This window comes from Octodon degus, unplaced genomic scaffold, assembly GCF_000260255.1.
Source record: "Octodon degus isolate 3935 unplaced genomic scaffold, OctDeg1.0 scaffold00050, whole genome shotgun sequence".
NCBI lineage: Eukaryota > Metazoa > Chordata > Mammalia > Rodentia > Octodontidae > Octodon > Octodon degus.
This window is the reverse complement of record NW_004524626.1, coordinates 3,524,552-3,536,790: the sequence shown is the minus strand read 5'-3', so window position 1 is coordinate 3,536,790 and position 12,239 is coordinate 3,524,552. Positions and strand designations below refer to the sequence as shown.

Here is a 12,239-nt window from a genome sequence, read left to right as displayed (position 1 = left end):
ATGGCCCCGTGGGGAAGGAGGCATCTGGACCCGCAGCAGCAGTGCCCAAGAGAGGGTAACCTTGTCAGCCATAGACTGATACCTCGTGCACGAGATCTACAATGGCGAGAATGCCCAGGACCCGTTTGAGTATGAGCTGGAGCAGGCACTGGGAGCACAATACAAGTACACTGTCATTGAGCCCACCCGAACTAGTGATGAGACAGCGCACTGGATCACTGTGGGCAACTGCCTGCATAAGACGGCTGTGCTGGCTGGCACCGCCTGCCTCTTCACCCCATTGGCACTTCCCTTAGATTATTCCCACTACTTCTCCCTGCCTGCTGGTGTGTTGAGCTTGGCCTGCTGCACCCTCTGTGGGATCTCCTGGCAGTCTGACCCTTGCTGCAAGTACCAAGTGGGGTATGCTGCCTGTAAACTGTCTCGACTGCCTCTGCACACACTCACCTCCTCTACCCCGTGGTGCTGGTCCGGAAGGACGGCCTGCACAGAAAGAGACTGCACAACACGATAGCGCTGGCTGCCTTGGTGTACTGTGTAGAGAGGATTTACGAACTCTATGCTGTATGACTCCAGAGAACAGGGAGAGGATCAGAAACACAGCCCGCAAGAGACAAGAGGACCCAAAGGATTTGGAGTGCCTCAGTAACACTTTTGCTCTGTGAGGCAGTGGAGCCTGGGAAGCTGTTTGGTTTAATATTTGTTTTTGTTTTTTTTTTTTTTTTTTTTTGTTTAAAAAAAAAAAAGAACACAGATTATGGGTGTACAAAGGGGTTTTTTTTTCAGCTTATTACAAAAAATGTGATTTCCATAACCCCGGAAGGGGTCTGAGGCTATGGAAGTCAACTAGGCAGTGGATTGTGGATAGAAGCCAACGCTGCTGAGGGGGTATGAACGTGCTTGGGGGCCTTTAAGTAATATTGTTTAACTGTCCCATTCAGAGCCAACCAGAAGCTATGAACCATTAAAATTATGAGTATTTCAAAAAAAAGAAAAAAAAAGACTTGACCTTTCCATGATCAGCCCCCTGTGAGGCAATCTCCAGGCCTAAGAGCCAGTGCTCATGACATTCCCAACCCTCTGCTACCCAGTGAAGGCCAGCCACCTCCAACTCTCATGAACATGGGAAGGAAGAGGAACACAAGAGAGGGAAGAAGTAGACAGTCAAAGTCTGGTGAGAGGATATCAATCAAGTCCGACAAAAAGGGTCATCTAAAATTCTAAAATCAATACAGGTAATGCACTGGCAAAGAGCAGAGACACCTGGATGGTACTGAGCACATTTATTATCATTAATGCCAAAGGACTTCTTAAAGCTATTTCACCTAATATCACTGAAAAGGAAGTTCAGAAATTGGATTATAGATAAGAAAAGTTGAAGATGTCATTCCAGGTCAAAACAAAAATCTATCTAGATGAGTATTCTGCTTTTGACAGTGATATCAGGGGAAATTTGGGAGAAAGAATAGTTGTTACTTCTAGTGCAGCTAGCCTCAGAACTCCTGTTTAACAACCCATTGTAAATCTTCTTTATACACAGATGTATTTAGACCCTTCTGGGGCCCTCTATCTGTTTTGAAATATAATAGTATTACAGTAGCAGCAGGAGAGAGCTAAGGTTGAAGGGCTAGTGCAAGTTCCTGCCCTTCAGATCATGTAGCTAAAAGTATGTTTCCTAGCTCTGTGTCTAGAGCACCCAGAGGTTTAGCAACTCTGCATCCTCAGAGAATGCCTGGAACTGCAGCCCTGGGGCCACAACAGCCCAGGAGCACTGAGTCATCCCTGCAGGTCAATGAAAGGGGCATAGACTTTGTGGTTTGCAGCACGAGCTCCACCATTAACCAACTGGGCAAGGGCCTCCCACATTATACAAGGATCAGACTAACATACCTGATCTTATTGATTCCGTTAGCATACCCACTCCAGCTAGCTCCCAGAAGGGGGTAGGGGACTGTGCCTGAGAGCACACTGCCAAGCACACCCGACTTCATAGCATTAGGACCCAATTGTGGGGTCACTGGCAGTAGACTCTTGATTGAGTTTCCTATCAATGGCCCTGAAATTAAGAGAGAAGACTCTAGAATTTGATTAGTATGATTCTTTAAATTGATAATCCATCAATTTTAAGTTATGTCTCCCTGTGAATAAAAATTTGAGCACCAATGCCTAACTGGCTCTTTCTGTGTACAAATGGTATAGCTGTACTATGGCATTAATATATTATGCATAATATGAAACCTCTACAAGAGCAGGTGCAAAAGGAGAAAATAAAAACAAATAAAAGAGTCCATACTTCAGTGGGCTATTCTGCACCCTTACCCACCACACCTCCAATTTTAAATACCACTGTCCTAAAGAAGTGCCCTGGAGCTCAGGGGCTTCATCAATGGATACTGAAACGCTATGTAAAATGTTATTTGTGCGCATTTTTCTTGAAAGAAGGTTCACTCTCTCTTCATATACCAGCAAGCAGTCCACAGGCCAAAACATCACTGGGAGCCACTGAGCCTTCTGCATCTTCAGACTTGTGCTGCAGAAGCAAAACTTTTATCACTCATCTTAAACATCTAACTCAAAATACGTCGCTTCCCCCATCTTGATACCCCAAAACCAACCTGCATCAGCTTAAATTAAAATAGAGGTTGACTTTTTTTTTGAAGTTGACTTCTAATTGTTCTTCTTTAGCGTAAGCCCTCTGCCCTATCCCTCAGTAGTCTTGACCCTTACAGCCTGAACTTTAACTACAACACCAAAAGTCCTCTCCCCAGAAAGCCTCCAACACAAACAAACTAAATATTGGAGGTTAATTAACAAGTGATTCCTTTTAGATAAAATACAAATTTGTTAGTTACTTAATTTTTAGAGAAAACTTATATGACTTAAAAGAGACTGTAGATCCCAGCACCGTAAAAGCTGAAAAGGACAATAATTGTTTCCCTTGAATCTTAAATGTCCTGATAAAACCCAGTCTGCTCATCTGAGTGTTCCCAAGCAAATCGACTAATCCGGGCCCGAGTTATAAAAATAATTTTGGCTAGAATTAACAATTCTAGTAGGCTCTTAGATAAACATAAAGCTGCAATTCACCACATAGTAAATGAAATTCATAAACACAAAATATCTTTTACCATCAAAGTGATTTTTTTTTCCTAGTACCCTATTGCTTTTGAGTCCCACAGCTTAATTAACCATAAACTAAATGGGAGGACAGACAAGATCTTTTTGAAATAGAATCTATTGTTGCCCGGATTACTGGGTAGGGTCACACACCTAGGACTACCCACTGGGCTGACTGCAAGGCCTTCTCACCCGTCGGGTTGTCACTTCTAGGCCACTGCTCCCCCTGCTGGCTGGATAATAGAACACCCCGGTCCTTCCGTGGCCACTCGAGCTTTCATAGAGAATGAAAATTCAATTAGGAGGAGAAAATAGAACAGCTCCCTGTGTTTATTTCCTATCTGTCCCACGCACATTGGCTTCTCTCCAGGTTATGTAGTGCTAGATATCATGGACACAGGGCCCCCTCTTCTTCTTGCCTCTCTGACTCATCTTTAATTTCTCTCCCATGGAGCTGATAATGGAAGTCACAAATACGAGTCCCACGGAAAAAAAAGTCTTTAAAGTAGGGCTGTTTGAATCGTGCTCCAAAACGTGGTGAACAATCTTTTAGAATTTCAGCAAAGAATCGGTGGGCACGTTTGAGAGATTATCTAGAACAGAAAGGAGAAGATAAGACAGAAAGAACAAGAGCTTAAGCATAAAACTAAGTGGATTTTAATCCTGTCCTTGAAGTCCTCATCTGTAAGATGGGCAGAATGGTCACACTACTAATGACGTGGCTGTTAGAATCAGAGATGGGAATAAATAACGTGTAAAGCTGGAGGGAAGTGGGCACTCAGCTCCATTAGACCCATTAGCGTCATCCCAAGGCAGGACCCACCCAAGAAACCTTTTACTCCACCATTAGGAAAGAAGAGCCACCTTCCTATGAGCACACCCTTCTCTAGCAAGGGTGGCCTAACAGGAAAATACATCTGCAAGTCAATCATTCCTCAGTTCCCCTCAGGTCCAGGTTCTGGCACCATTTCAAACTCCTGCAACATGGGTGAGCCCTTCTCCACAACTGAATAGAAGTCCTAGTTCAAAAGATGGAAACCTTTTCAATCTTTTAGAGAAGTAAACAAACTGTTGTTTATTTATTATTTCTTGCCTATATCTTGTAATATAAGAAACTACTTTGGCAGTAACAATACACAATGTACTAACCATTATTACTCTCCTAAAATCTTGTTTTGAGATTTTGTAAAATAAATAAATAAAATAAAAAATAAGGAAAAAAAAGAAGTAAACAAACAATCCTACCTTCACAATTAAAAGAAAAAGAAAAAGAAAAAAAGGCTGACCAAAGAAATGCATTGCATTTAACTGGTCACCACCATACATTGTTAAGAACACCGGTTTTGGAATGAAAGCTGTCTGACCTTTGCCAACCCGGAAACAGGTCTTCCACACAACTGGACAATAAGCCACCTAGGTTGAAGCTATCAAACTGTGATGCTTCATTTTTACAATCCATTTTTCTAAAATTTTGTCTCTGGCATTGGAAATCTTGAGTTATCAGCACAATTACCATAATTACTAAATTCATGTCTTCAGAGAAAGCCTCGGGTTATATGGTTTCACTGAAGGATTTTCAACACTGTTAAATCACCTATTATTGCCAGTGCTTTGAGTGTCTATATGAGTAATATTGTAAGTGGATCCACTTCAAAGAAACATAGAAAAACCTTTGATTATAGTCATTTCCAGGGTAGTTTTTCTATGGCTGATTACAGATCTACTTTTTTCTTATAATATAGAAGTTTCGAATAATTTCTAAAACTTTAGTAATGTAACTAAATTTTCCATCAGCTACTTTGTTCATCATTGTAAGATTTTTTTGCCTTATCAAAGGAATTTTAATTTTCTTCTTCAGATAACATCCAGAAAATTGTTCATTTAGCAAATTTCTCTGGATTAGTAATAATGAATATTTACTTTTAATTATTGCTTGGCATATTATTAGAATATCATGAATCTAGGATCAATTTTAAGTTCCACACATCTTCTTGGGTTTCTTCAACTAAAATATCACAGAAAATATCCTGGTAATATAATTTTTTTAAAACCTCCCTTTCTTCTCTCAAATTGGGGAAATATATCTGTCAAACAGCACAAAGTTAATTAAATCCTTTGAGCCTTGAAAGAGAGAAAGGAAAATCAAGCCAAAAACGATGTGCTTTCTCACCAACAAACAAATTAAACTGAGGATTTTGCTAAATTTATAGGATTATCAGGTTTCTTTTTATTCTCTCTTTTCCAAGGTATCTGCCACATTAGTCTCATTCAGTAAATATAGATTGATATATTGAGGCAAAACTCTCCAATCTACGTTTGGGAAAAAGAAATCATGCACATGGTTTAATCACCCTAGACCACTATACTACTCATATTATGATTTAATTGATCTGAAATACTGTTTAAAACTCCCTGAGTGATTGTAACTTGCAGCACATCTGAGGAAAAACTGCCCTGTGCTAGACTAAAGCTATACCTGTGTGAAACCCTCCCTTTTCAACTCATTGGAAAAGAACGAAGCATATACCAATGTGCCTTTATTCAGGAAGACAATATATACAATATTTCTCAAAGTCTTTCCAGACCCCATGGAATATCCACTACAAAGGGTGGAGTCAAAGTAATTGTATTTTTCATTAGTAAACCAAAATGATTTTCCTATAGTCTCAACATTTAGGAACCAGTGGCTTATCATTTTCATCACATTCCTGGATGATTCTGGGTCACACACCCCAAGATGTTTAGAAGCGTAGCACTCAAATTGTGGGCTCTCCGAGCAGCTTTAAAAAAGAACATGTAATGGCTCATTGAGCACATGAGCAATTAATTTGGGAACAGTTGCAGTATTACAAATGTGATTACTTATTGCAAACCCAATTAATCCAGTCAGGAGGAATGTTAATTACAAAGGAATATGGAAATTAGCAAGCGCACATGACTAACAACCTAAATTCTGGCTCATTGGACTGTCTGTCTAGTAATTGGCTTTTAAAAAATATTTCAGGAGGTCTCATGTATGTACGTCCACCTGGGAAATAAAGAAACGTGAGTCTGTACTCCAGGACGGATTAAACTTGGAAACATCCCAGTTAGGAAAATCCTTAACTTTAGAAGTGGCTACTCTGGCATTTCAAAGAGCATTACTCAAATCTTCTCAGCAAGTGTGCTAATTAGCATAAAATGCTACAATTTTTTAATTGTTGAAATAATGTTCCTGAAGATATGTGGCTATCTAATAAATTTTTATCAGTAGTAAAATAGGGCTAAGCATTTCTCTACTTGTATTCAGCAGCAAGACTGATAAAAAAGAGACACAGAGTCCTATCTATCTTCCACCTCCAGAGGCTACTTATATTTACCAATGTCACCAAATTGGCTAAGATCAGTTCATTCAAATAACTTCAACAAATTTTTCCAGAATAAAAAAGGGGAAATGGTAAATGATGGCCAAGAAAATAACATACATGGAGAAATTGTGCTTAACTGATTTTTAAAACATGAAGTGAAATAATAATACTCAAAACAACTCTTTTATTCTTATGAGCAATGGAGCATTAGTTCAAATAAATGCAGATGTGATTGAAAGCAACTGGGATGCCTCCAAAGCTGCCCACAAGCCATTCCTTTTTCTATAAAAACAGCCAAGAGGGCCAGGGATATAGCTCAGTGGCATAAGTGACTGCCTGAAAAGCACAAGGTCCCAAGTTTTACCCCGGTACAGGAAAAAAGGAGAAAGAAAGAAGAAAGAAAGAAAGAAAGAAAGAAGAAAAGAAAAGAAAAGAAAAGAAAAGAAAAGAAAAGAAAAGAAAAGAAAAGAAAAGAAAAGAAAAGAAAAGAAAGAGAAAAAGAAAGCAACCTAAGAACAGCCAAGACCTACCAGGTCTGTGCCTTTCTGGTCTCAGTACACAGCTCGGGTTCCTGTTTTCAGCCTCCCCAGGGCTGGCACTACAGGCATGTGACCCACCCACCTCCCAACCTCCTAATGTTAATACATGCTGAAGACGGCGCTCCAACATGGCCATGAACCTTGGCAGGCAAGGTTCCAGAACAGTACTAGGTACTCGGTAGTTCTTTAAATTAATAAATAATCCAGTGTCCTTCTGCTAACTTTCCTTTTGGTTCAAGTTCAAGAAAGTTAATTTCTGTTAATAAAACAAAAAATGTTCTAACTGCTGTATCCAGTAAGCAGCAATGGTAAAAAAGGAGAGAAACAGGACAGGCTTAGAGTAGACACTTCACGTCAGTAGAAATAAGAGCTGAATTGTGAATGATAAGCTTTATTTGATTAATTTTTTAATGATAAGTTTTAAAAAGCAAGCAGAAAACTCTGTCAGGGTTATTCTCCAGGAATATTTAGCATCTCTGCATTTCTTCCAAGCAGACACTGGCAGCATTTGCCCCAGGACTTTCTGTTCAATGATATTTGTATAATGATAGTGAACATTTAAGAAAACAAAGATCGTGTTTCCCTCCAGAGCAAAGGGCAAGTTACTGTCCAGCATAATAAATATGTCTCCCCACGGGGTCAATGTCAGGCAGGTTCACTTGCAGGGCATTATAAAAGATTTGGTTCTGCTGAGCTTGGTGGTTCTCAGCTATGACACATGCGCTGGGTTTCTCTGCATTGCCTCCCTGGGACATAAAGGGAAAGAAAACTCAAAGCAAACACAAAACCCATGCTCTTCACCTGGCTATAGTAAAGTCTTTCATCTCTGCGACTCAGAATCTACACGTCATGGGCCAACATCTATTAAAACAGCGGCAGGCTACCATCTTTACAGAAAATTACAATTTCTTTACAATTCTTGGCAAACATTTCCAAAAAAAAAAAAAAAAAGAAGAAGAAGAATTCATATCACAGTGATGCTGCATCCATTTGAGACATTGCTAGGCATCCCTGTCTTTCAAGTTGCCTAGCAACTAGCTGGTCACCATTGACCTGACAAGCTGCAGTAATGAACAACAATGCTATGTGGAAGTGTGATTGAACTGTATGCTGCTGGAGACTGTCAAATCTATCTCTGTATCTCTACCCTCAGCTCAATAAATAATATAGACTTGTATACACACTGGTTTTATGTTGAACAATTGTTGCATGAAGAAAACTATTAACATGGCTCCATGGGGGTCTCTGTGGAGTTACAATAACTAAGATAGTTTTAATTCCATAACTTTTTCTTACAACCACCTTGTTTCTTCAGGTTAATTTAATTATAAATAGCAAAGGTCCATTCACTGAAGCTCAAGTAAAGAGACACACACAGAAAAGAAAGAGCTTCTGGTTGCTGAAACTAAAGCTGAAGGTGAATGTGGTTATGGAGATCTCCCAGGCAGGAACCCGACTATGTTCCCTTCCAAGGTCCTCTCCCCATCTGGCTCACTCACCTTCTTCATGTTTGTTCTTTCAGGCTTACTACTAATTGGCCGTCTCTCCCCCCTTCTAACTCCCGTTGAGAAGTTCTGGCACAGTTCGTAAGTTTCCTGACAGCCTATTAACGGGTGACCCTTGAGTAGATGTCCTGTCCCTCAAGTCGCTTGTATAAAATGTGGGGCCAGCCAGATAGCTCAGCAGACTAAAGCACCTGCTTAGGCAGAGCACAGTGGCTGAGGTTGATCCCCAGTGTGCCGTGCCAGCCCCACCCCCAGTGCATGCTGAGACAGGGATTGAGACTGGGCATGGTGGTGTGCACCTGTAATCCCAGCACTTGGGAGGTTGAAAACAGGCAAATCACTATGAGTCAGATCTATATAGTGAGACCCTGTCTACTCTGTACTAAAATATATTTTTCTAAAATATAAATTAATTAATTAATTAATTAATTTAATATAAAATGTGGCCACCTCGGCTTCAGAAGCTGTGGGTGAAGCAACTTTCAGAGGAGCACAACATAGGAAACACTGTAACATCCCTCCCACAAGCCACAGCGAAAAGCCCACAGTGTCCTGGATAAAACAAAAGCTTTACTTAATTCAAAGACTTTCGTGTGAATGTTGGTGGGTGTCTTTCCTTGACACATTTTCCCTATGATTTCCTGTTCCTAAAAAAATATGTATGGGCCAGAGAGATGGCTCAGTAGAATAAGTGCCTGCCTGGCAAGCCCAGGAGCCTTAATTCAATCCCCAGTTCCGCCAAAAAAAAAAAAAAAAAAAAGTATCTTGTGTGGTTTGCGCATTGTCTTTAAAAAAAACACACACACACATTTATTTATTTAGTGTGTGTGTGTGTGTGTGTGTGTGTGTGTGTGTGTGTGTGTGTGAGCAGCTCAGCCCACCAGGGGGCGGGGCTGGCTGGCAAGTGGTGCTGGGGGATTGAACCATGGTCCCTGTGCTTTGCTTAGCTTAGCTTGTTCTAAGTAGGTGCTTTAGGCCACTGAGCCATCTCACCAGCCCCTGAGCATTGTCTTTCAGCAAAGACTTAATATACATAGAGTTGTTAGTACTTTAGAAAATGTTTGCGGGTGAGGGGGCATTGGGGGAGACAAAGAATATGAATAACAAAAGATAAAGAACCATTAAAATGCAAAACATTCAACTCCATTAATAAATAAAAGACAGTGTAAAATCAGAGTAGAATCTGATTTTATGTACAGCCAGACTTGTTTTGCAAATAATAGTGCTGATAAGGATTCAGTGAAAATATCACTTTCACATATAATTATGAATGTAAGCTGGTACCAAATTTCTATAGAGAAATTTGTCAGCATATGCCCAGAGCTTTGAAAATGTTTATACTTTTGATCATTTATTATTCCACATCTGACAATGTATCCTAGGAAGTGAATCTATGATTTTTGGACAAAGAGAGTCCATTGAAGAGTTTTTCGTAAAGCTGTAAGACTCCTAGTCTTCCATCCACCCTTTAAATGTATGTAACTACCTAATGCAGCTGTTCAGGGCAACCTAAACTTGACAGGAGAGCTACACAGGTCTGAGGCCCAAAGCCTGGAATCACAGAGGTATTCGAAGCTTGGAAAGCGCCATTGCTATTGGCAGCACGAAGCCAGGAAGGCGCTAGAGCACAGCAGCTCTCCAACAACCCTACAGAAGAGTCTGAAATAGCTCACACGACCAAAGACAAACTAGCCCTCCAAACAGGGGTTACAGCAAAGAGTCCACAAAATCACAGAATGTATTAAAAGTGTATGGTTTAAGGGCTGGTGAGACAGCTCAGCAGACTAAGTGCTGGCCTAAGTCCGCATGACATGCAGGCCCCATCACCCGGGCACACACAGCAGGCAATGGAGTCGGTGTGGTGGTGCACACCTGTAATCCCAGCACACTAGGGAGGCTGGAATCAGGAGGATCGCTATGAGTCCATGCTGCATAGTGAGACCCTGCACACACACACACACACACACACACACAAATCAAGTTCATGTTTTACTGTGTATGTGTCACCTCAAGTAACCCTTAGTTGGTTATTGTGAAGTCACTGCCCCCCCCATCTTATCAGCATGAGAGTGGCAAAAGTACCACAAAGAAAGACACGAGAACAGCATCAAGAATGAGTGCAGGAGGCTGGGGAGATGGTTGAGTAGAATAAGCGCTTCCCTGGCAAGCGCAAGGTCTGAGTTCAATCCCAAGTTCCACCAAAAAAAAAAAAAGAATGAGTGCAAAAATAAGGAGCAGCCCTCGTGTTGTATCTCAACACAGCAGTTATCATGGCCTTATTTATAACAGAACATTGGAAATTAACCAGATGTCTATTAATAATAGATCAAAGTAGGCTGGGGGAATCCATGTGATGGATTGCTGTGAAGTCACTTGAAATGTTCTCAAAAATTTACTTAAGGAAATGTAAAATATTAACTGTACATTCAAGTAAACAAGTAGAACATGGAAGAGCTTCCCTCGTGCGGAAGTTAGCCTTTAAAAGTGGCCCAAGATGGAAACCGACCATAGGTAGTCAGTATTACCCTTGTAGATCTCCACATTAGAGACCAAACGCCATAGGTTCAATATGGGGTTTCTTTTCTATTATACTAGACAGTTGCTCTGTGAATCAGCACCCAGAAGAGTACGCTTGAGTTTATGCCACGTAAGAAAACCAGAATCATAGTCACAGAAAGATGCAGAAATTGGAAGTGATTGAGGAAGCAGCACATTCCTGTCCCCAGTCTCATGTTTCTTCTCACAGGCAAAATGAAGATTTTTTTTTTTTTTTTTTGGCAGAACCGGGGTTTGAACTCAGGCCCCTGCACTTGCCGGGTAAGCACTTATTCTACTGAGCCATCCCCACAGCCCCAAGAAATTTTTTTTAAAACCTACTTAAATTGCCTCTCATACACAAGGAGTGAACTTTACCTAAGTTAAAGATGAGTCATGATTATCCTTATAAACCATAATGCACAATCTGAGCCCACTTTTGTTTAAATACAAATATGCATATATATGTATGTGAAAATATGTGTATCTTTCCTCAATGAATCAATGGGTATAGTTGGGGTTTTTTAATCTTTTTGTAATTTTTAATTAAAAATTTCAGTAAATATATGTTGTTTTTCATTAGCAGAAAGAAGGCTATTTTTTAAATGACAAAAATATAAGTACCTTTAAAATTAAGCCTTATTTTATTGCAAATGCTTAAAAAATGTAGGTTTTGGCTTGAAATTTCTGTATCAAAAGTGAAAACATCTGTTTAAATTACTACTAAACAACACAAAATCTGAAAGCACATCTGTGATGTGGTGTGCTTCAATCAGCAGGATTCTATTAGCCTACCTTGGGAAAGCAGGGCTATTAGAGACTATTGAAACAGCCTCCTTTGGTTGCACTAGACATTAAAACCTTCTTGTCAAGGGAAGGAAAGGTTCCGTCTACATACAGACTATATAAATATACACACAAAATCTGTAAGAAACTGACTTGAGAGATGCTTTCTGAGCTTCCATAAATTCCTACTCTGGAGTTACTTCTTTGAAACACTACTAAAATATGTATTACAGCAATACTATCCTCCATTCATAAAAGTTGCATGAAAAACGTTCATGTAATGAAGGAAATTTTTTACTGTAATACATATATCATTCTAGTAAATCTGCTTTAATGATTAAAAAACAAATATCTCATGTCAGGAGGATATAAAAGACAGGTCAGTTAAAATAGTTCCGTACTATGCAAAA

At 40.0% G+C, this 12,239-nt stretch overlaps 1 pseudogene; it reads left to right on the top strand.

Moving 5' to 3' along the window:
* Positions 1–585, top strand: LOC101590847 (annotated as a pseudogene).
* Positions 586–12,239: the final 11,654 nt, after the last annotated feature.